Genomic DNA, 22,385 nt, shown 5'->3' on the forward strand with positions numbered 1-22,385 from the left:
TGTAGCCAAGAGAAAAGCAAGGTAACCCCTGCAAACAGAACTAATGGTTTTAAGACCACTGTACCTTTAGAGGTAGTGTTTGCAGATATCATTGGCCCTATGAAACCTAGTCTTGGTGGAGCCTGCTATATCTTGAGTATAATGGATCATTATTCACGTTATGGTTTTTGTTACTTAATGAAAACCAAAGCAGACACATTTCAGCATTTTTCAAACTGGCTGAAGTTTGCAGAAAGGAAAATGAAACGTAAGGTTCTTTGCCTTGTGATGGATAATGGTACTGAGTTTACCAATACGCATTTTGTAGCTATGTTACAGACAGCTGGCATTGAACACAAGCGTTCAGCCCCTTACAGACCACAACACAATGCGTTTGTTGAGCAAAGAGGGCAAACGCTGCAGGCTATGGCTAGAACAATGTTGTCTGATTCTGGATTACCCGAAAAACTGTGGGGAGAGGCAACGATGTGTGCTAACCATGTCTTAAATGTTGTGGTTAATTCTACAACCGGTGAACTACCATATACACGCTGGCATGGTAGGAAACCTGATCTAGGTTACTTACACACATTTGGAGCCCCAGCATGGGTTCATATTCCAGCACAACTGAGGTGAAAGGGACAACATAGAGCAAGACAATTGTTTTTTGTTGGCTATGAGTCCAACCATAGGTCTTTTAGGTTTTGGGAACAAGGTACCACTAACGTGTACTGTAGTGCTAGTGCTAAGTTTCTAGAACACGTTGGTTGGAGCAAACTAGAGCAGGAAAGTGTTGGTGTTGATCCTCTCATGTTTAGTGACACCTCTGATATTGAAGACAGGAGTGGTGATGAACCTTCTGTAACTTTTTTTTTAAAAAAATAATCTTTATGAATTATTTACAGTAAAATTGACAACAGAATAATACATAGGGAAAGGGACAAGGGCTTTAAAGACACAAACCATATAATCACATAGTACAAATCGTGAAAAACAAATAAAACAGACCGAGAGTTATATCTACTCTTCTATTAACCAAAAATATATCATCCCAGCTAAACTTTTCAATACATAGAATATCATTATCATTAGAAAAAGAAAAAAACAAAACAAAACTACCATTGGTCATATCTTATCAACCTTGTAGGCCTAATAAATTACACAAATAAATTGAGTGGGCGATCTCATCATTCGTCTCGTAAATTGAGCCTTCTTTTAAGCCATACAAAACATTTGTTCCAACTTATATTATATAGTGATTCACGTTTATCTTTTAAAATGTACGTTAACCTGTCCATCTCGGCACAACGGAGAATCTTGTTTATTATCAAATGATCAGGGGGTATATCTGGGTCCTTCCACAATTGGGCAAAGGCCATCCTTGCTGCTGTTGAGACATGAACAAATATATACCAATCTCTTTTGTCAATATTGACTGGTCTTATACCCAATAAGTAGAGGTCTGGCTGCATAGGGAAGCTCACGCCGGTTATTTCCAACAGCCACTGTTGAATTTTTCTCCAATATCATCTGGTATATAAGCAGGTCCACCATTGGTGGAAGAAGGTACCCTTGGCCAAGCAAAATTTCCAGCATCTGTCAGAAGATCCTGGAAACATTTTAGTGATTCTAACAGGGGGGAGATACCAACGGTAGATCATTTTATAGAAATTTTCCTTAAAGGAGGAGGATATGGTCAGTTTCATGGTCTTATGCCATAAGTTCTGCCACATATCAAGCTGTATTATCCTCCCGATATTTCTCCCCCAGGCAATCATCGTGTCTTTTACAATCTCTTCCTCCATGAAACTGGACAGCAGAAGCTTGTATACGTTAGAGATAAATTTCCTTTGACTACCCAAGAAGAGTTTATCGATTGATTGTAATTGAAGAGCGATACCATACTCTTGTTTGTCTCTGGTGGTTCTAGTTTGTATTTGGGCATAGGACCACCAATCTATGTTGCATCCTCTAATTTGAAGATCAGCTCTGGATCTAAGTCTCCCACCTTCATCCAACAAGTCACCATAGGTCCAATTTCTCTTTATGCTGTGTACAGTCGGGAGGGTCACTGCTTCTAGCGGAGATACCCATTTGGGGATCTGTGTATACACTTGGTTTTTAACCACCTCCCAAACCCTTTGCAAATTTCCTCTAATGTAATGAGTGGTAAAATACTTAGACTGCTTATCCTTCTGTGGCCATAAAAAGGAATGCCAACCTCGCTGAAATCATACCCTTCAAGTGTCAAAATACGTTTCCTTGAAAGGGTCACCCAATCTTTTATCCAAACCAAGGAAGAGGCTTGGTAATAAAGCTCCCACATAGGGAGCCCAAGCCACCTTTTGTTTCATGCTCCTGCAACATCTTCCTTTTTATACGAGTTTTTTCCCCTCGCCAAATAAATTTACCCAAAATTTGTTCTAATTTCCTAAAAAAAAAATTCCCCAATCTTGCAGGGGCCATTTGGAATAAAAAGATCTATTTCGGTAGGATATGAGCTTTTATCACAGCAATTCTACCCAAGAGCGAGATCTGTATATGGCGCCATCTATCCAAGTCATTCGCTGTATCTACTAACAGTTTTGAATAATTAAGCTCTTTGATGGTGGAGCACTTGTTTGTCAACCAAACACCCAAATATTTAAAATTTTTAACACAATTAATCCCCATAATATTTTGGATCTGTTCCTTTTGAATATACGACAAATTTTTTGTTATCATTTTAGTTTTATCCTTATTAATTTTTAATCCCGCTACCTCTCCATAGTTATCCAATTTTACAAGTAGTTTTGGCCCTGTAGTCAGAGGATCTTCTAATATAAAAACCAAATCATCAGCAAATGCTTCAAGTTTATATTCCTCCCCTTTAACTTTTAAACCCTTAATTTCCGAATCCTGTCTAATCGTCTGAAGAAATGGTTCCAGATTAAGATAAAAAGCAGTGGTGAAAGAGGGCATCTTTGTCTAGTACGCTTACAAATCTGTATCTCCTCTGATATTAATCCGTTGAGCAGCAACCTTGCTGACTGCTTAGCATAGATAGCTTGAACTGCCTTTGTAAATTGAGAACCAAAGCCCATCACTTCCAATTGTTGTATTATAAAGTTCCAGTTGACTCTATCAAAGGCCTTTTTAGCATCCAGAAAAATCATTACCATAGATTTGTCTGCATGGGTCTCATAGTATTCTAAGGCATTCAATACTACTCTTAAGTTATCCCTCGGATGCCTATGGGGTAAAAAACCATTCTGGTCTTGGTGGATAAAACGGGACAAAAACACCTGAAGCCTCTCAGCTAAAATTGTCGCAAAAATCTTATAGTCCACATTCAGGAGCGAGATTGGTCTATAGTTCTGAATCAAAGTTCTATCGGTATCAGGTTTCAGGATTAGGGAAATATAGGCCTCTGTCCAGGACCAGGGTATCTTGGATTCTATTAGGACCTCATTGAATACGTCCTTCATTTGTAAATTAATTGAGTCGAAAATCTCTTTATAAAATTCACTAGGGATTCCATCTGGTCCTGGGGTCTTACCACCTGCCTGTTTCCTAACAGCTACTGCAATTTCCCTGCTGGTAATTTCTGCATTTAGAATTTCTTTACAAGAATCAGGGATTGCCTCAATCTGCAAATTCTGGAGATAGCTCCTGACCCTATCTCCCTGGTAAGTTTCCTAGCTATAGAGAGAAGAGTAAAACTCTTGCGCCACCTTTGCTTTTTGTTCTGTCATACCGACCAAATTGCCTGTGGAATCTCTAAGCATTTCAATCTTCCTAGATTCTTTTTTTTTTATCCCATTTATATCCCGCCCTTCTCCGAAGACTCAGGGCGGCTTACAATCTAAGAAGCACAAATCAATGTGCTTAGCAATAACCTTCATTCTTTGTATATGCCTGCTTATTAGGGCTTTCGCCCCCCCCCAAGCGGCATTTTTACAAAGTCAGCTTATTGCCCCCAACAATCTGGGTCCTCATTTTACCTACCTCAGAAGGATGGAAGGCTGAGTCAACCTTGAGCCTGGTGGGACTCGAACCTGCACTAAGTGCAGGCAGCTGGTGTTACTTAAGGAGGCATTAGCCCACTGCTCCACCAAGGCGCCACGAAGATTCTGTTTCTTTCCTTAATCTGTAAGATAACCACCGGCCAGGTTTATTGGCGTACTCGAATTGTGTTTGACTACACTTCCGAATTTTATTCATCAAATCTTTTTGATCTAAAATAGATAAGTCATATCTAATCAGATCTATTTTCTCTTTAGTCAAATTATTAGACGGATCTAAACGTAGCTCCTCCTCAACTGTCTCCAGTTCGGCCAGTAACTTTATCCGTTCTGCCTTCTCTTTTTTCCAGTTAGCAGCTGTATATTTTATTACCAATCCCCTGACAACAGCCTTGGCTGTGTCCCAAATATTTTGAAGAGATGTATCTTCTTTCTTATTTTATTTTTATTTATTTATTTTTTTATTTTAATTCCATTTATATCCCGCCCTTCTCCGAAGACTCAGGGCTTCTTTTTTAATCATGTTTATAAATCCCTCGTCTTTCATTATCTCAGCCCTCATAGACCATCTCGTTCTTTTGGTGGACCCCTTCCATTCTAGTATCAAAGGATGGTGGTCTGCCCATATGTTTGTACCTATTCAGCAAATTTTATCTCTTCTTTCAAATCCGAAGTTGACCAGAACATATCAATCCTAGACCAAAACCTGTGCCTGGGAGAGAAATATGTATAATGCTTTTGCATGGGATGGAGATCTCGCCACACATCTCTTAGCCCCATTTCTATTCTTAAGTTTTCCCATGTTTTAGGGAGTACCTTTCTGTGTCCTTTTTTGTATTTTGGAGATCCTGCTCCTGTCAATTACTGTTTCTACGATCGCATTAAAGTCCCCTACAATACATATATGCTCATAGTCTAATTCATTTATTTTCTTGTAAAGGTCTCTAAAAAAGCCTAATTGATTGACATTGGGGGCATATATATTAACCAACAGTACTATCTTTTGACCAATAAAAATCTCTAACATCAATATTCTACCTTCTATATCAGCACATATTTGACGTTTCACCAGACCTTTCTGATCGTAAACAACCACTCCCCCTTTTTTTTATTGAAAAGTTTTAAAGTACATTTTATCTTTAACAATCCCCCCTCCCCCCACCCCTACCTATCCCTCCCTGCCCCTCCCCCCCATTTCCCCCTCCCCCCCGACTTCCCAGAGCTAAGTACAAGGTATAAAAACAAAAAACAATCATAAACATCCATATGCTACCAACAATAAATTCTTAAATCTATCACTCTCTAGCTCATATAAAATAACTACAAGCAATATTAATATTACATATAAAAAGAAAGAAAAAAGAAAAAAGAAAGGAAGACTTATTTAAATGCTAAATGAAACTTTTTAGTCCCATATTTGTTCTGGATATAATCAATCCATTTTTTCCACTCCATAATATAACGTTCTTGCGAATGATCTTTCAAATAAGCCGAGATCTTTGCCATTTCCGCCAGGTCAGAAAGCTTTAGAGTCCATTCTTCTATAGTCGGCAGTTCCTCCTTCTTCCAATATTGACCTATTAAAAGTCTTGCTGCTGTAATTAAATTCAACATCAACTTAGTGTCCACAACAGTAGCATCTGTAATTATACCCAACAAAAAAAATTGCGGACAAAACTTTATCCTTTGCTTGAAGATCTTCTGCATATTCCACCAAATTTTTATCCAAAAAGCCTTAACCTTTTTGCAGGTCCACCATATGTGAAAATACGTTGCATCTTAGCCACCACACCTCCAGCATTTTGGCTGATAGTTCGGATACATACTTGCAAGCTTTTTAGGATCTAAATGCCATCTATAAAACATTTTATAAAAGTTCTCTCTTAGGTTTTGAGCTTGTGTAAATTTTACGTTCCTCACCCAGATCTTTTCCCACGTGTCCATTGTAATAACTTCTTGGATATTCTGGGCCCATTTTATCATACAATCTTTAACAAGTTCTGTTTCTGAGTCAATTTCTATCAATGCAAGATATATCCGTTTGATATGTGCTGGACCCTGATTTCTAATTTGCTTTATCAAATTTTCGTCAGTCATTGCAAAACCAATTTTCTGATCTTCTTTCCACCTGGCCCGTAACTGAGTATATTGAAACCAAGTTTGAACAATCTTCTCATCTCGCAAGAGGTTGTACGGCTTTAAACACCAGACACTTCTTTCCAAGCTTAAAATCTCCTTATACGTAGTCACATCATGTTTGAAACCAACATTTATGTTTTCTATTGCGTGTTTTGGAATTGCCCACAACGGCATCTTGTAATCTAACTTATGTCTATACTTCTTCCAAACTCTCAACAATGCCTGTCTTAAAATAGGCACTTTAAACACATTATCAACCTTCTTATCATACAACAAATATGCATGCCAGCCAAATAACAAGTCATGGCCCTCAAGATTTAATAATCTCTCTTGTGTCAAATTAATACAATCACTTATTCCTGATAACGCAGCAGCTTCATAATATAATTTAAGATTAGGCATTTTGAGACCACCTCTTTCACGAGTATCCTGCATAATCTTAAGTTTAACTCGTGGCCTTTTCCGTGCCCAAACAAATTTATTGATACCCCGTTGCCATTCTTCCAAATTAGAATCTTTTTAAAGAACCGGTATCATTTGAAATAAAAATAGAAATTTAGGCAGGACATTCATTTTCACTGCTGCAATTCTTCCCAGCAAAGACAATTGCAATTTTTCCCAGCTCTCCATTTCTTTTTGAATTTTTCCCCATAATTTTTCATAGTTCTTTTTATATAACTTTGTATTAGAGGGTGACAAAAACACCCCCAAATATTTGACCCTTTTAGCAATCTCAAATCCAGTTAATCCTTCTAAAAGGGCCTTTTGCGATACTGTCATATTTTTGGCCAGAATTTTAGTTTTTTGTGCATTAACTTTAAATCCAGAAACCTTCCCATATTGCATTATTATCTCCATCAGGTCCACAACAGAGTTTTCCGGCTGGGTCACCGTAACAACCAGATCATCTGCGAACGCTCTCAGTCTATAATCCTGATCTCTAATTTGTATACCCTTAATTCTTTCCGAATTCCGTATTTTTACCAATAATATCTCCAATGTTAACACAAATAATAAAGGTGATAACGGACACCCTTGCCTTGTGCCCTTCTCAATATTGCATGCTTCAGTCAAACTATTGTTAACTATTATTCGGGCAGTTTGTTTTTGATATAATTTTTTTTTATTTTTTATTTTAATCCCATTTATATCCCGCCCTTCTCCAAAGACTCAGGGCGGCTTACAATTTAAGCACAAACCAATGTGCTTAGCAATAGCCTTCATTCTATGTATATGCCTGCTTATTAGGGCTTTCACACACACCCCAAGCGGCATTTTTACAAAGTCAGCTTAATTGCCCCCAACAATCTGGGTCCTCATTTTACCTACCTCGGAAGGATGGAAGGCTGAGTCAACCTTGAGCCTGGTGGGACTCGAACCTGCACTAACTGCAGGCAGCTGGTGTTACTTAAGGAGGCATTAGCCCACTGCTCCACCTAATTGGTTGCAAAAATTTATCCCCAAAATTCATTTTATCTAAAACTTTCATCAAAAATTGCCAATTCAATTGATCAAAAGCTTTTTCAGCATCTAGAAAAATTAGCGCCGCAGGGATCTGGTTGTTCCTTTCCAAAAACTCTATCACATCAACTATATGCCTCACATTATTTTTCATTTGCCTACCACTAATAAACCCAGTTTGATCCCCATGAATCACCTGTTGCAGAACCCTCATCAATCTGTTAGCTAACACCTTAGCAAATATCTTGTAATCTGTATTTAAAAGTGATATCGGTCTATAGTTTTTTACTTGAGTAGCATCTTGATCTTCCTTCGGAATCAAAGAGATAAAAGCAGTTCTCCAAGATGGAGGCACCTTTCCCCCTCTCTGAATTGTCTGGAACAGTTCCTTTAACGGCTTTATCAACTCCAATTGTAAATTTTTGTAGTAAGCCGCAGTCAAACCATCCGTGCCTGGCGCTTTATCCATCTTCAATTCCTTAATTGCTATAAGAATTTCTTCTCCTGTTATCAATTGATTAATCTCCTCCTTTTGTGCTTGCGTAAGAACCGGGATGCTAGCATTCTCCAAATATACATCAATGTCTTTTTCATTAATCTTCTCCTTAGCATATAATTTAGAATAAAAATCCACAAAGGCTTCCTTAATAAGATCCTGTTGAAGCACAACCTTTCCCCTATATTCAATTTTATCTATATTAGAAGCCCTTTGCTTTTTCCTTAGTCTATAAGCTAGCCATCTACCTGGCTTATTAGCATTGCAAAAAGTATTATGCCTAGCAAACCGTAAATTGGTTGCCACTTGATCCGCCATCAACTTATCAAATTGTCCTCTTAATAGATTAATAACCTCCTTAGTCTTCACATCCAATGGATTCTTGATTAGGGCCTTTTCTTTTTCCCTAATTTCATTCTCCAATTCTTTCCTTCTAACTTCCAAAGTACGTCTGCATTTATTATTCATATATATCAACACCCCTCTCATGTAGGCCTTGCTAGCATCCCAAACCATGTCCATAGAGGTATCCTTATTCATATTAATTTCAAAGAAATCCTTCATCTGCTGTTTACATTCTTCCACATTTCTCTGGTTTCTAAACAAATTCTCATTTACGCGCCACGAGCGCCTATCCCTATTGTCCTTATCGATCTCTAACCAAACTGGGCTATGGTCAGAAATAGTTCTTGCACAGATCTTTACCTTCTTAATCCTAGGAAAAAAGTCATTAGTCAACAAAATAAAATCAATCCTGGAAAAAGATTGATGTCTGTCAGAGACATCCAGCTTTGCCATCTTATCATCCATCATATCTGACATTACCTGGGATTGCTTTGCAAAGGCATCTTGTAAATCCTTAAGCGTCAATGCCAGAGGAGGTGCAGGAGGAAGCAAAGCTTGCAACGAAGTCTGTTGCACCGGGGAAGTTCCCGCACTCCGAAGAACTTTAGAGGAATATTTAGCCGCCATCTTTCCCCACTTTCACTTGTTGCGTACTTTCACTTTAAAGCTGTAAAATCCATTGAGCTAGGGAGTAAAAGTAAAAGTCCACTTCACCTTGGCCTCCTGTACCGCTCTGCCTGCTCCTTATTACTCGAGAGTCTTTCCTTCTGGCAGGGGTGGTTGCTAACGCCTGGCTCTGCTCCAAAAATCACGGAGCAGAGACGCTGCGCAGCTCGGAGTTAACCCAGGCTTCGGGGGGGCTCAATCCTTCAGCCGCCCAAACTTTCAGCTCAGGCGGCCCCGGAGAGCTCAACCCCTACCTGTGGCCTCACCCCCCCTCTTCTCCCGAGGAGGGGGCTTCAAATCCACCTAAACAGCTGATCGGCGCTGTTTTAGGTGGATAAACACAGCTGCGGAGCGGACAGCCCGGAGATGGCTGTCTTCGGCGCCGCGTCGCCACCGGAAGTCCCCCACTCCCCTTTTTTTTTTGATCGGCCAACGATACATACAACTTCCCCAGTTTAGGATAGGTTAGGTTCTTAAGATGATCTTTCCTTATATGAATCTCTTGTAGACATATAATGTCATAGTTATCTTTCTGGAGGTTAGCCCAAACACTTTTCCTCTGAATAGGAGTATACAGACCATTAATGTTGGTGGAAAACAGACGGAGCCCCTCGTCCATACCTCTACTGATGGGGACGTTCTGAGGTTTGGATTCTGACTGGGCAGAGACTGACGGGGGGGAGTCAAGCGGTCTTGGGAATGTTATCTGGAATGAATTCAATCCTGTGACCCTGGAAGAGGTGGACAGGATCATGAGGAGACTGAGTTCCACCACATGTTTATTGGACCTGTGCCCCTCCTGGCTTGTGTATGCAGCTCGGGAGGGGACACAATGCTGGTTCCAGGCAGTAATAACTGCTTCTTTGAGGGAGGGTACCTTCCCTGCTGCCTTGAAGGAGGCAGTGGTGAGGCCCCTCCTCAAGATGCCTGCCCTGGACCTGGCTATTTTGAACAACTATCGTCCGGTCTCCAACCTTCGCTTTCTTGCGAAGGTTGTTGAGAGCATGGTGGCGCATCAGCTCCCTCTGTTCCTGGAGGAAGCTGATTATATGAACCCATACCAATTGGGCTTTAGGCCCGGGTACAGCACGGAGATGGCATTGGTCGCGCTGGTTAATGATCTCTGGCGGGCTCAGGACAGGGGTTGTTCCTCTGTCCTAGTCCTATTAGACCTCTCAGCGGCTTTTGATACCATCGACCATGGTATCCTACTGCAGCGTCTCAGGGGGTTGGGAGTGGGTGGCACTGTTCTACAGTGGTTCTCCTCCTATCTCCTGGGCTGCTCGCAGTCGGTGTTGACGGGAGGGCAGAGGTCCACCCCGAGGCCTCTCGTTTGTGGAGTCCCTCAGGGGTCGGTCCTCTCTCCCCTCTTGTTCAACATCTATATGAAGCCGCTGGGTGAGCTCATTCGTGGTTTTGGGGTGGGGTATCATCAGTACGCTGATGATACCCAGCTTTTTCTTTCCACCCCGAACCAACCCAGTGATGCCCTCGACGTGATGTCCCGTTGCCTGGAGGCGGTCCGGGTTTGGATGGGGAGAAACAGGCTTCGTCTCAATCCCACCAAGACTGAGTGGTTGTGCATACCAGCATCTCGGATCAACCAGTCTATTCCATCGCTAACTATGGGGGGTGAGGTGTTACCCCCCGTAGATAGGGCCCGCAACTTGGGCATCCTCCTGGACTCATGGCTCAGTTTTGAAGATCATATAGGAGCCGTGGCCAGGGGGGCTTTTGCCCAGGTTTGCCTGGTGTGCCAGTTGCGGCCCTATCTGGACCGAGATGCCCTACGCACAGTCACTCATGCGCTTGTGACCTCCCGGATAGACTACTGCAATGCTCTCTACATGGGGCTGCCCTTGAGGACCACTCGGAGGCTTCAGCTGGTGCAGAATGCAGCCACGTGAGTTGTGATGGGGGTCTCCTGATACTCCCATGTAATGCCTCTTCTCCGCGAGCTGCATTGGCTTCCAGTTGCCCTCCAGGTGAGATTCAAGGTGCTGGTGATGACCTATAAAGCCCTAAATGGCATGGGTCCAGATTATCTTAGGGAGCACCTGCTGCCAGCATCAACTTCCCATCGTCCTGTGTGCTCCCACAGGGAGGGCCTCCTCAGGGTCCCGCCAGTCAGGGAGTTCCGACGGGCGATCCCCAGGGGGAGAGCGTTCTCGGTGGGCGGTCCTGCCCTATGGAATCAACTGCCTGTGGAACTCCAGATCGCCCCCGACCTTCGCTCGTTTCTCCGGGACCTAAAAACCTGGCTATTTGAGTTAGCCGGCCTGGACTGAGGGATTTTAAGGTTTTAAATTTTAAATTTTAAACTCTTTTGGGGCTATTAATTTAATTTAATTTTAATTTGTACATTGCACTGTTTTAATTTGCCCTGTAAACTGCCCTGAGTCCCTCGGGAAAAGGGCGGTATATAAATAAATACTTATTTGTGTTCTTAAATTGCCGGGATCTGGTCTCAATTTGGGAATTCGTTCCTCTATCTTCTCCAGAATGGGCTATTTCCTTATCTTGTCCAGTATACTCTTTGGTTGTTATTTCCTGGGTTACTTCCTCTTGGCTTTTACTTTCATTAACACCCTCACTCTCTTGGTCACTAGAATTGATATAGGTCTCTGAAAAGTCTTGTGCTTCTTGTATAGTTTCCAGTCGTAACCTCTGCTCTTGCCAAGTAAAGGTCAGGCCTTCGGGTAGGAGCCAACGAAAGCGTATCCCATGTTTCCTCAACCATGTTGTGAGAAAATCATATTTTCTCCAAATATGTCGTACCCATTTCGGAAGTTGAGGCAGAACTGTCAATCGATTGCCTTTATAGATAAAAGCTTGATCTCTCGTTTTCTGAAATATTTCGTCCCTCAGTGTCGTCCTGGTAAATCGAACATGAATCTCTCTTGGGAGCTTATTGCGTCAAGCGTAGCTAGTATATACTCGAAAGATGTCATCAATGTCTCTTGAGACGTCTCCATGATCCTTTCCAGTAATTCCTGCCACAATCTCTCCCATCAATACATCCAAACGCTCGTCTTTCTCCTCGGGGACGTTCTAAAACCATAAAAAATAACCAGAACGGACTTCCGGTGGCGACGCGACGCTGAAGACAGCCATCTCCGGGCTGTCTGCTCCGCGGCTTTGTTGAACTGCCGAAAACAGCGCCGATCAGCTGTTTAGGTGGTTCGGAAGCCCCCTCCTTGGGAGAAGAGGAGGGGGTGAGGCCCCAGGTAGGGGTTGAGCTCTCCGGGGCCGCCTGAGCTTTTAGTTCGGGCGGCTGAAGGATCAAGCCCCCCCGAAGCCTGGGTTTGCTCCGGGCTGCGCAGCACTTCTGCTCCGTGTTTTTGGGAGCAGAACCAAGCGTTAGCAACCACCCCTGCCAGAAGGAAAGACTTTCGAGTGTGAAGAGGCAGGCAGAGCGGTACAGGAGGTCAAGGTGAAGTGGATTTTTGTTCTCTAGTTCAATGGACTTTATGGTTTTTTAAAAGTGAAAGTGCGTAGCAAGTGAAAGTGGGGGAAGATGGCGAGTAAAACTTCTAAAGCTCTCCGGAGTGCGGGGGCTTCCCCGGTGCAACAGTCCTCGCTGCAAGCTTTACTTCCTCCTGCACCTGCTCCAGCACTGACGGTTAAGGATTTACAGTATGCTTTGGAAAAGCACTCACAACAAATAGCAGATATTATAGATGAAAAGATGGAAAAGCTGGAGGAGAAGATGGAAAAGCTGGAGGAGAAGATGGAAGAGAAGTTTACAGCAATGAGGGCAGACATCTTGCCTGCACTTGAAGGTGTGGCTGTATGTGTTCAGTGCTTGGATGAAAAAGTGGAGGATCTTAGTCAACAGAATTCCAGACTAGAAGCAAAAGTTTTAGAGAATGAAAATACAATGGATAAAATGGATGGAGACTTGACTCTGGTTCGTGTGAATTCATGGATTGCAAGGCAGAGGAAGCTACCTAGAGATGTGGTGGTTTATTTTACAAAGAGAGCAATCAGGAATGAAGTTATCCAAGTTGCTTATGATACTAAGCTTGTGGTTGCTGAGCAAGAAGTTTTGGTTTAAAAAGAGATTCCTCCAAGAATTCTAAGGAGAAGGAAAGATTTTGCTTTTTTGGCACAGGAACTTAAGAAATGTGATATCAAGTTTAGATGGGAGATACCAGTGGGCATGGTGGTGATGCATGAAGGCACGAGACACCGTTTGGTCACAGTGATCCAGGCACGTGATTTTTATAGCAAAGTTTTAAAAGCAACCCCTCTACCACTTTTGGAATCTGCAAAGAAAAATGGCGAGGGAAAGCCTCAAGATGCTGAAGGAACACAGACAGATGAGAAAGGTACTGGAGGGGATCAAATTACAGCTTCATCGGCAGATGCTAGAGAGCAGAGGATGACGCGTGCCGCCTTAAGACGAGTGAGACAAGAGCAAGAGCAAGATCAGCAGAAAGTTATGGAACCTCCAAAGCGTACCTATAGCGAAGCTGTGGGAGGGGCGCGGCCTAAGGAAGTTAAGGGGATCCTGGCAGGCGTGCTCCAGAATCTTCGGGACGCCAAGGATGGCGACTAAGTTCCTAACTTGGAACGTTAATGGATTAAACTCACCACAGAAGAGAAAGAAAGTTTTTCAATACTTAAAACAATTTAAGACTGATGTTATTTGCTTGCAAGAAACACATATTAGGGTTATGGACCAAAAATACCTGCTGAACTTAAGGTTGGGTATGCAATTTACTGCTTCTGCAATGAATAAGAAAAATGGAGTGGTTATTTATGTTAAGAATACTCTGACAGCGGAACTAATAGAAGCAGATAAACAAGGAAGATATGTTATGATAGATCTGCTGTTAGAAGGCAAAAAAACGCTTTTGGTTGGATTGTATGCTCCTAATCAACAACAAGCTGACTTTTATAGAACACTACATATTAAGGCGGAGCCAAGATGGTGGAGAGGCAGCAAAGGCTGTAAAGAGCTCCTCCAAAAGTAAAGGTTTTATTTTATTTTACTTTATTTTTATTTTAACTTTTTAACCTCTTTTAATATTGTATTTTAACCTACCTCTTTTAAACTTTTTAAACCCATTTTTAACCCATTTCAACCTTTTAAACCATAGTTTTAAACTTATTTTTAAACCTGTTTTAACAAACCTGAATGGGGAAAAGAAGGAAGAGACAGCACTCTGCAGCAGAAAGTATATCCAAGCCTTTGAAGCAGCAGAAAATGGAGGATTATATTGCAAACAGACAGTCTGCTCCAGTAAGTAACTCATTCGCAGGCACCTTATCAGATACCAATCTCTGCTGCGGACTGGGAGAATTATTACCAGTGCTTGTTTGCCCCCACCAAACCGGTAAAGAAATTATTTTTAAACAGTGATTTGGTAAATCCTAGAACTCTCCCCCCTTGGCCACCAGTCTCAGAAAAGGAGATACAGTCCATCATTAAAAGCTTAAAGAGCAATAAAGCCCCAGGCGAGGATTTTTTACCAGCAGAATTATTTAAGAAATTTCCCAACTGGTGGGGCCCTGTATTAGCAGGTCTTTTTACACACATAAATAACACCTGCCATATACCAGACAGGTGGAAGATGGCAATAGTTGTCCCTATATATAAAAAAGGGAATAAAAAGGATCCTAGTAATTATAGGCCCATCAGCCTGATTGACATTGTAGCAAAAATATATGCTAGGTACCTTTTGAACAGAATTGAAATCTGGGTAGAGGAAAACAACATCCTCACAGAAGAACAAGCAGGTTTTAGACAGAACAGATCTACTATTGATAACTGCTTTGTTTTGAACCATCTAATTGCCAACTATGCCTATAAGAGGAGACCCGTTTGCTGCTTTTATAGATCTTACAGCAGCATTTGATATGGTAAATAGAGACGTACTATGGAGTAAATTGACATCTCTTAAAATAGAACCCAGACTTCTGGCTTTGATTAAAGCCCTTTACACAAGTACCTGTTTGAGGGTGCGGTATGGGGTTAATGGGGCCCTGACTAACAGGATTCACACAAATAAAGGGATAAGGCAAGGGTGTATCCTGGCCCCATTATTATTTAATTTATACATCAATGATTTGCCAGGGTTAATGAAGGATACCATGGTACACATGCCGATGATCCTAAATACTTACTGTAAGAGCTTGCTTTATGCTGATGATATGATTTTATTATCATACTCACAAGTAGGATTACGTAGGCTATTAAGAAGATTCAGCTCTTATTGCCAGGATAACTCCCTAATTATTAGCAAATCCAAATCGAAAATAATGGTGTTTGGAAGAAACCATCAGAGACATAAGTGGCAATTAGACGGTGAACCAATTGAACAGGTTAATACCTTTGTATATTTGGGAGTAACTTTTTCCAAGACTGGATCTTGGGCCTGCCATCATCAACGAAGTACATTTAGAGCAAAAGCCCGTTTGAATTTATTGCTCAAACTAAAGAACCATAGTTATCCAGGGTCCCTAGCTCCACTACTCAAAGTTTATAAGGCTAAGGTTACGACAATGCTCTTGTATGGAGCAGAAATTTGGGGTCTTTATTCAACCACAGCTTTAGAACGAACACAGTCCCAGCATCTGAGATGCATTTTGGGTGTAGATCCAAGAACATCTGCTGCAGCAGTTAGAGCTGAATTGGGAATTCATACAATTCAGGCATTATCTAAAATTAGAGCTTATAACTACTGGTGCAAAGTTAATGAAATGGAGACTGATAGACTCCCCAAATTATGCCTACTAGAGCAAATAAAACTGCAATCACAAATCTCCTGGATCACCAAACTAACAAATTTTGTAAGAAGCTGTGGCCCTCCTGTTTCTTGCGTAACAGGAGAACAATCTAAAAAAAGAGTTGCCCAAAGAATTAAGGATATAGAATCACAAACTGATATAGCTATCCTTAGTAAGGTGGGTAACTTGAAATGGCTGAGTAAATACAAATGTACTTTTCAAGTGGACAGTTATTTGAAGTTACAACTCCCAAAACATCTTAGGGAGATATTTACGAGAGCGAGATTCGAACAGCTTGACACAATGGTCAGATATGGGAGATTTCATGCTATACCGTACAATGAACGTCTCTGCATTTGCGGAGCGGCAGAGGTAGAGGACCTGGCTCACATCCTATTTGACTGTTGTTTGTATAAGAGGGTGAGAGACAGGTATCTTGGTCTATATACCAAACGAATGACCCATTGGGATCCCCATATCAAAATAACTTACCTTATGTCCGGCCAGAACTTGAAAATAACATCCAACGTAGCACAGTATTTGAACAAAATGATCCAGTTAAGATCTGCATATGTGGGACTGATTGGGGTAGATTGTAAGGGCGACTCCGAAATATAATGTTTCCATATTTTATCTATATCTTAAATTTGCATTTTATTACTATTTTAACTTAAATTGTATTTTAATTCCATTTTAAATTGTATTTTATCAAATTCCATTTCGGATTGCTTTTGTCTAGTTTTGGTGATGGTTTGTTGCTGGAACTTTGTACTTTGATATGGCCCAAGGGCTAATCAATAAAGTTGTTGTACATATTAAGATTACCCAGATGGATTATAAATCTTTTATTTTTATGGGAGATTGGAATGGTGTCTTGGACGTACAACTGGACAAGTGGGGTTCTTTTAAACATGCCCCGAGCCATGCTAGATTGCCTAAATCTTTTTTTGAAATGAAGGATGATCTGGAATTGCGAGATATCTGGAGAGACACACATCTACATGAAAAGGATTATACTTTTTTTTCTGATAGAAACCAATCTTTTTCCAGGATTGATTTTATATTACTGGCTAATGATTTTTTTTCTAGGATTAAGAAGATAAAGATTTGTCCAAGAACTATATCTGACCATAGTCCAGTCTGGTTAGAGATTAATAAGAACAATGGAGATAGGCGCTCTTGGTGCTTAAATGAGAACTTGTTTAGAAATCAGAGTAATGTGGAAGAATGTAAAAAACTGATGGACTTTTTTGAAATTAATATGAACAAGGATACTTCTATGGACATGGTTTGGGACGCTAGTAAAGCTTATATGAGAGGGGTGTTAATATATATGAATAATAAATATAGACGTAACTTGAAAGCTAGGAGGAAAGAATTGGAGAATGAAATTAGGGAAAAAGAAAAGGCCCTAATTTTGAATCCATCGGATGTGAAGATCAAAGAGGTTATTAATTTGTTAAGAGGACAATTTGATAAGCTGATGGCTGATCAGGTGGCAACTAACTTACGGTTTGCTAGACATAACACTTTTTGCAATGCCAATAAACCAGGTAGATGGTTGGCTTACAGGTTAAGGAAAAAGCAAAGGGCTTCTAACATAGATAAAATAGAACATAAAGGTAAGGTTGTGTATCAACAGGATCTTATTAAGGAAGCCTTTGTGGACTTTTATTCTAAATTATATGCTAAAGATAAGATTAATGAAGCAGATATTGACGTATATCTGAAGAATGCCAACATCCCGGTTCTTACACAAGAACAAAAGGAAGAAGATTAATCAATTGATAACAGAAGAAGAAATTTTTTTAGCAATTAAGCAGTTGAAGGTGGATAAAGCGCCAGGTATGGATGGACTGACTGCGGTCTATTACAAAAATCTACAATCGGAGGTGATAAAGCCATTAAGGGAATTGTTTCAGACAATTCAAAGGGGAGGAAAGGTGCCTCCGTCTTGGAGAACTGCTTTTATTTCCCTGATTCCGAAGGAAGATCAGGATGTTACTCAAGTAAGAAATTACAGACCAATATCACTTTTGAATCTGGACTACAAGATATTTGCTAAGGTTTTAGCTAATAGATTGATGAGGGTTTTGCAACAGATGATTCATGGGGACCAAACTGGGTTTATTAGTGGTAGGCAAATGAAAAATAATGTGAGGCATATAGTTGACTTGGTAGAGTTTTTGGAAAGGAACAACCAGATCCCTGCGGCGTTGATCTTTTTAGATGCTGAAAAAGCCTTTGATCAACTGGATTGGCAATTTTTGATGAAAGTTTTAGATAAAATGAATTTTGGGGATAAATTTTTACAACCAATCAGGGCATTATATCAAAAACAAACTGCCCGAATAATAGTAAATAATAGTTTGACTGAAGTATGCAATATTGAAAAGGGCACAAGACAAGGGTGTCTGTTATCACCTTTATTATTTGTATTAACATTGGAGATATTATTGATTAAAATACGGAATTCGGAAAAAATTAAGGGTATTCAAATTAGAGATCAGGATTATAGATTGAGGGCGTTTGCAGACGATCTGGTTGTTACGGTGACCCAGCCAGAAAATTCTGTTGTGGACCTGATGGAGATAATAATGCAATATGGGAAGGTTTCTGGATTTAAGGTCAATGTACAAAAAACTAAAATATTAGCCAAAAATATGACAGCATCGCAAAAGGCCCTTTTAGAAGGGTTAACTGGATTTGAGATTGTTAAAAGGGTTAAATATTTGGGGGTGTATTTGTCACCCTCAAATGCAAAGTTATATAAAAATAATTATGAAAAGTTATGGGGAAAAATTCAAAAAGAATTGGAGAGTTGGGAAAAATTGCAATTGTCTTTACTGGGAAGAATTGCGGCAGTGAAAATGAATGTCTTGCCTAAATTTTTATTTTTATTTCAAATGATACCGATTCTTAAAAAAGATTCAAATTTGGAGGAATGGCAACGGGGTATCAATAAATTTGTATGGGCAGGGAAAAGGCCACGAGTTAAACTTAAGATTATGCAGGATACGTGTGAAAGAGGTGGTCTTAAAATGCCCAACTTTAAATTATATTATGAAGCTGCTGCGTTGTCAGGGATAAGTGACTGGATTAATTTGACACAAGGGAGATTATTAAATCTTGAGGGCCACGACTTGTTATTTGGCTGGCATGCATATTTACTGTATGATAAGAAGGTAGATAATGTGTTTAAAGTGCATATTCTAAGACAGGCATTGCTGAGAGTTTGGAAGAAGTATAGACATAAGTTAGACTACAAGATACCGTTGTGGGCAATACCGAAACATGCAATAGAAAATATAAATGTTGGCTTCAAACATGATGTGACTACGTACAAGGAGATCTTAAGTTTGGAGAGGAACATATGGTGTTTGAAGCCGTATAATCTTTTACGAGATGAGAAGATTGTTCAAACTTGGTTTCAATATGGTCAATTACGGGCCAGGTGGAAAGAAGACCAGAAAATTGGTTTCTCAATGACTGATGGAAATTTGGTAAAGCAAATTAGAAATCAGGGTCCAGCACATATCAAACGGATATATCTTGCATTGATAGAAATTGACTCAGAAACAGAACTTGTTAAAGATTGTATGATAAAGTGGGCTCAGAATATTTGAGAAGTTATCACAATGGACACTTGGGAAAAAATCTGGGTGAGGAATGTAAAATTTACACAAGCTCAAAACTTAAGAGAAAACTTTTACAAAATGTTTTATAGGTGGCATTTAGATCCTAAAAAGCTTGCAAGTATGTATCCGAACTATCAACCTAAATGTTGGATATGTGGTGGCGATGATGCAACGTACTTTCATATATGGTGGACCTGTAAAAAGGTTAAGGCTTTTTGGATTAAAATTTGGTGGAATATGCAGAAGATTTTTAAGCAAAGGATAAAGTTTTGTCCGCAACTGTTCTTATTGGGTATAATTACAGATACTACTGTTGTGGACACCAAGTTGATGTTGAATTTAATTACAGCAGCAAGACTTTTAGTAGGTTAATATTGGAAGAAGGAGGAACTCCCGACTATAGAAGAATGGACTCTTAAAGTTTCTGACCTGGTGGAAATGGCAAAGATTTCGGCTTATTTGAAAGATCATTCGCAACAACGTTATATTATGGAGTGGAAAAAGTGGATTGATTATATCCAGAACAAATATGGGACTAAAAAGTTTCACTTAGCATTTGAATAAGTTTTTTTTCTTTTCTTTATGTGATACTAGTACTGCTTGTAGTCATTTCATATGAGCTAGAGTGCGATAGACTTAATAGTTTATTGTTGTTAGCATATGGTTGTTTATGATTGTTTCTGCTTTTATACCTTGTATTTAGCTCTGGGAAGTCGGGGAGGGGGGAGGGGGGAAGGGGGGGAGGGTTAGGGAGGGCTAGGAAGGGGTGGGCGGAGGGCGGGGGGGAGGGATTGTTAAAGATAAAATGTAATGTAAAACTTTTCAATAAAAAAAAAATAACCAGAACGGTCCATTTCAAGGAAGATAATCTCTCCCTCGATTTTTTTATTGACCAAAGCATATCGAAGTTCAAGTTGGTCCATTTTGCAGGTCACCTTCTCAGTCTTCGTCTCAGTAGCTTGGATCCGTTCCTCGTGATTAGATAAGGTATTTTGGACTTCCTCGAATTTTGCATGAAACTGCTGTGTTTCATTAGTTAGCGTTTCAACCTTTTTATTTAGCTCTACCAGAAACTTTGATGTTGACTCTTGATTCTTAATCAGCGTCTCTTGTATAGTTTGGAGCATATCCTGATAATCATTGTGGTGCCGTGGAAGTAGTAGCTGGAGATGGAACTAAGGAAGTCGTGAGTGCCTTCTTCTTCAAAGTAGTGGTCGTAGTAGCCATTTTGGATATTCCTAAAAAATCCTTCCAGGCAATCATACAACACCAAGTGATTTTAAACAGCCTTACCACCTTCTAGCAAAAATCACTCTCTCTATAAAGTATCTAATTTAGAAATTATTACTACTCATTAACTCCTATTGAATCCAAATAAATAATTGTTTGACTAATTAATTAATTGATTGATTCACAATTAAGTATCCACTTATCAATTAACTCGTAACCTTAATCGCTAAACAGTAATAAATAACCAAGCAAGTAATCATTTCATTTGCCTTAAGCAAATTAATCCAAAAAATCAAGTATTTAGCAATTCAGGTAGCAATTACAATTAATTCTAAATAATAATATAAACAATAATTAAAGGAGATGTAAAGACCCAAAATGGAGAAGAGTATAATGAAAAGTAATAAACACAGTGAAAAAGAAAGATAGAAATAATAAAAAGGAAAAGGAGAAGTTGTAACTATAATATACTAGACAAAGTTCTCATCTCTGGTCACTAGATGGCAGCAGACAACAGCTCCTCCAATTCTTCCTACACACAAAGCGAACTCAAAATTGACAGCTCATGCAATGGCATCCTACAGACCAGGAAACATTAAAGTCAAATCAAAAAGAAAGGAGGCACATAAAGTCCATGGAGAATCACTTTCCCAAACAGCAGAAGTTCCAGATCATCAAAGTCATCAATCTTAAGGTAGGATTGAAATCCAATCGCAAAAAAACCCTCTTAGTCCAAAGTTAGTATTATTCTTATACTGCCACACAGTCTCCCTGCCACTTCACTCTGTGTGGGCTTCGGGGTTGGGAGATATTTATAAACTCCACTACCTTGTCGATTTGGCTTGAGTCAGGACATCGAATCTCAGCACAATTTTACGTTAAAGCTGGGATGGATAAAGCTTCCGCAAGCAGTATAGCAGCAGCCTCAGGAGGCCATAGCAGGCATCCACTCACCACACCGGCACCGGGGAGGTTCTTCAGCATCTTCGTGCAGATTGCACTTTCAGCATGGAGCTGGAAAGCTCCCCTCCTTTCCGCCGAGCTTTCCCACTCGGCTTCAAAGAGGCTTCAAAGAAGCCACCAGGCGCAGCGACTATGTTGAGGTAGCTACTGCTCCATTCTCTCTTCCTCTTTCCCTGAGGCAGCCATCGCTGGAAGTCCAACCTTCTGTAACTGTTAAAGAGGAGGACTCGATAGGGGAGGTAGAGGAGGTAGGAGAGTCCAACACCAAGTCCTGTACTGCCTAGACGCTCGACTCGTGATAGGCATCCACCTGATAGATATGAGGCTAGTATTGTGTGTCAGGTGAATATAGAGCCTTCTAACTTTGATGAGATTAAACTGTATCCTGCAAAGGAACAGAGTGCATGGAAGGCAGCAATGGATAAGGAGTTAAAATTCTTGCAGGATCTAGATGTATATGAAAACGTTAGACTTCCACCGGGAGAGCGTGCAATTGGTTGCAAGTGGGTCTATAAAATGAAGAAGGGAGTAGATGGGACTGTTACCCATAAGGCACGTTTAGTTGCTCAAGGATTTGCTCAGTCAGACAAGGACTATGATGAAGTGTTTGCACCTAGTCTGAGAGCTACTACGTTGAGAGCAGCATTAGTTTGGGCAGCTAAGAATCAGTACAAAATAAACCATATAGATGTAGAAACAGCATATCTGCATGCACCCTTACAACACACT

The 22,385-nt window shown here is 40.3% G+C and overlaps 1 long non-coding RNA gene across 1 annotated transcript in view; it reads right to left on the reverse strand.

Annotated features, from left to right (window-relative positions):
* Positions 1-832: 832 nt before the first annotated feature.
* Positions 833-22,385, reverse strand: part of LOC308669599 — a 76,142-nt gene continuing 54,589 nt past the window's right edge. Inside the window, exon 2 of the long non-coding RNA XR_014026801.1 lies at positions 833-1,366. This is a non-coding gene — a long non-coding RNA (uncharacterized lncRNA). The remainder of the gene's footprint in view (positions 1,367-22,385) is intronic.

The sequence above is a fragment of the Vipera berus genome (genome assembly GCF_964194415.1).
Source record: "Vipera berus genome assembly, chromosome: 6".
NCBI lineage: Eukaryota > Metazoa > Chordata > Lepidosauria > Squamata > Viperidae > Vipera > Vipera berus.